Below are 3,818 nucleotides of genomic sequence, written 5' to 3'. Positions count from 1 at the left end.
CCACCCAATCATACCAATAGAGATTGTTGAGTTTTTAAATAGGCCGGCAAGTGAAATGCCGAAAGCAAGGAGAAGGGATCGCAAAGAGAGGACGACAACAAGGAGCCCCAACTGATGAAGGAGTGTACCTAGGGTAGGGTCATAGACCCGACCTAGACATCCTCCCCTAGGACATCACCCTAAAGCCAGGATCATTCGAAGGGTACCATCATCCACTCGACCAGAGACATTCCACTCGGAAGAATCAATGTCACTCGACCGTCACAGAAGTCACTCGACGGAGAGAAGAGCTAAAGCCACTCTGCATGATCAACGATCGAGCATTTACTTATAGGCTTAATTGTCATTTATAGTACTTTAGTGCGGGCATTACCAGTAACGTTCTCTCTTCAATGTACCTTAAACCCTCTGTGACGTGGGCTGGCTGGGGTCCTGGCGCACTCTATATAAGCCACCCCCTCCACAGGCACAAGGGTTCGCACCCCCTGCAACTCACACGCATATAATCCAGTCGACCGCCTCCGGGCTCCGAGACGTAGGGCTGTTACTTCCTCCGAGAAGGGCCTGAACTCGTAAATCTCGTGTGTACAACTCCTCCATAGCTAGGATCTTGCCTCTACATCCCTACCCCCCTATTCTACTGTCAGACTTAGAACCACGACAGTTGGCGCCCACCGTGGGGTAGGTGTCTTAGCGACTTGTTGGAGAAGTTGCGATTTTTTCGATCCCCATCAACATGGTTTCGGGCGGAGGTTCGGCCGAGGGCCGCGAGATCCGTCTCGGCGCGCTCATATTCGTCGCCGACGACTCTGCTTGGCTCCAAGATGCGCCACTTGACGTTGAGGCGCTCCCCGTCCACGGGGCAACGCACTTTCGCGCGTGCGTCCGTGGCGTCCTCCTACGGCAGCCGTCGACTCAGTATTGGTCGGCTCCTGTGCTGACCTCCCTCCCTGCAGCCCGTCGGAGCAAGCGTTTCGGCGGTGGGTGAGGCATGCGGTGGGTGAGGCTTCAGCGGTGGGTGAGGCATGTGGTGGCTCGCTAGTCGGCCACCCCCAAGTCGCGCCAATCGAGCCCGACGAAACTATCTACGGCCTGTCGACTGGCTCCCTAGAGACTGCATCCGAGTGCGACAGCAGCAACCCCGCGGCGGAAGTCTTGATGGTCAATGGACCACGCAGCCCTCTTGGTTTCACTCCTGAAGACGGAGGCGATGGGGGCGGCGATCCGTCGCGTGTTCACAAAGAGTATCGCCCCGAACCCCTCTCTTTGCAGCGGAGGGAAGAACTTCGCCGCTGGAACATGGATGCGCTTCACACTCCTATCGTTGGAGAAACCCCTGAGGCCTAGGCCTTAGAAGAGGCGCGCCTAGCCAACTTGGCTGAGCGCACTTGACTTGAGAACCTCTAGCGTGCACTCGACGAGCGTGCTTGGCAGCGTATCCCTGAGTCTAGTCGACGCTAGCTTTTTCCGCCTCTGACTCAGGTATACTGAACTCCGATCCAGAATCTTGCAGTTGCGGCCCGAATAGCGGAGTCAATCCAACCTTCCCAGTTAGAGGCTGGTCGAGGTTTGGTGCAGATCCGGGCTTTGCTCCGAGCAGCGGGAGAGCAGAATACAACAGTATCTCAGTCGCGGAATAGGATCCATAGCAGATCCGTGGTTGCAGACACAGTCCAGTCGACTCACAGCCCGAGGTTGCCCCCGAGGCTTGAGGGACGTGGAGACCGGCGAGATCAGTATAGAAACCGCGAGAAGTATGATCACCGACTCGATCACGATGATCGTCGTCGAGTGCCCACGCCTCCCCCAAGGAGTGGGTCATACGTGCCTCGGCAGCATGATGACAAACGTCCTCACAGTGGTGGGCGAAGGATTCCAGTCGACCCCGGGGAACCGGGCTTTGACGTGAGATCTATTCTCGTTCAGGGCCTAGTCGACAGAAACAGAGCTCACAGAGAAGACCGCGACAGGGATTTTCCAACCAGCAATAGACTGCATGTCTCAGGTCCAGAGTGCTTCAGCAGAGCCATAAGGGCTGCGATGATTCCTCCCAACTTTAGATTGGCGACTGGAGTCAGTAAGTTCACTGGTGAGTCCAAGCCTGACACTTGGCTTGAGGATTACCGAGTGGCTGTACAGATTGGTGGCGGCAACGATGAAGTGGCCATGAAGCACCTTCCTTTATACTTGGGCGCCTGGTAGTATTTATACTTGGGAAGATCTTGCCCGAGTGTTTGTCAGAACATTTGAAGGTACTTGCAAACGGCCGGCAGGGCTGACAGAATTACAGTGTTGCGTTCAGAAACCGAATGAAACTTTGAGGGATTATATCCATAGATGGATCATGCTGCACCACACAGTCGAGAATGTGTCAGATCACCAAGCAATTTGTGCCTTCAAAGAAGGCGTTAAGTATCGGGAGTTGAATCTGAAGCTCGGTCGGACAGGAGATATGACTCTGACTCGGATGATGGAGATTGCCACCAAGTACACCAATGGTGAAGAAGAAGACTGACTCCGGAGTGGCACGCACAAAACAGTCGCCCACAAAACCGGAGGAGGGAACTCCAGTCGGAAGCAGAAGCGCAAAGCCGAGCCAGCTGCTGCTGAAGAAGCCTTAGCCGTGACTCAAGGAAAGTTCAAAGGGAAACCCAAAGGATCATGGAACCCCAAGAAAGTAAAATATCAAGATGGAAATGATGTGCTAGATTTACCATGCCACATTCACACCAAGAAAGATGAAGAGGGTAATTTCATTTATCCAAAGCATACCACTCGATAGTGTCGACTCCTAATCCAGCAATTCCAAGAGAAACAGCCCAAGGAAAAGGAGAAGGAAGCGGACAAAGTCAAGGATGAGGAACAAGACGATGATGGTTACCACCACGTCAATTCCACTCTGATGATTTTTGCTGATGTTGAGAGTAAGAGTCGACTGAAAGTCATCAACAGAGAAGTGAACATGGTCGCCCCGGTGACACCCAGTTATTTGAAGTGGTCTCAGACTGCCATTACATTTGACCAGTCCGATCACCTAGTGCATATAGCCACCCCTGGGAGGCAAGCGCGGATGGTCGACCCGGTAGTTGAAGGCACTCGATTGACTAAGGTTCTGATGGATGGTGGCAGTGGTCTGAATATACTATATGCGGAGATGTTAAAAGGAATGGGCATTCCGATGTCCAGACTCAGTGAAAGCAACATCAGTTTCCATGGAGTTATTCCTGGCAAGAAGGCCGCGTCACTCGGCCAGATCGCCCTTGATGTAGTTTTCGATGATTCCAAGAATTTCCGCAAAGAAACGTTGACATTTGAAGTTGTGGACTTTCAGAGTGCTTATGATGCTATTCTGGGTAGGCCAGCTTATGCACGTTTTATGGCTTGACCATGTTATGTGTACCTCAAATTGAAGATGCATGGTCCTAAAGGGGTGATCACTATCACTGGTAATCGAAAGAAGGCAGAAGAATGCTTCCAGAAGGGCTCAATGATCGCCGATGCACAGATGGCGGTAGTGGAATTGCAGGAGTATCAAAAAATGCAGATCCGAGTGATTTTTTGCGAGCTAAGAAGCCCGCCACAAATTCAGCATTCCAGTCGTCTGGTGAAACAAAGCCGATTCATATTCACCCGACGGATCCCAATGCTGCTCTGACTCACATTTCAACAACACTCGACTCCAAATAGGAAGAAGCGCTCATCCAGTTCCTCCGTGAGAACTAGGACATCTTCGCATGGAAACCTTCTCACTTGTCAGGTGTTCCTAGGGGACTGGTTGAGCATCGTTTGCGAGTCGACTCAAAAGTGAAACCAGACAA

This window comes from Triticum aestivum, chromosome 6A, assembly GCF_018294505.1.
Source record: "Triticum aestivum cultivar Chinese Spring chromosome 6A, IWGSC CS RefSeq v2.1, whole genome shotgun sequence".
Taxonomy (NCBI): Eukaryota; Viridiplantae; Streptophyta; class Magnoliopsida; order Poales; family Poaceae; genus Triticum; species Triticum aestivum.
The sequence above is the reverse complement of the archived record's forward strand: the minus strand, read 5'-3'. Positions refer to the sequence as shown.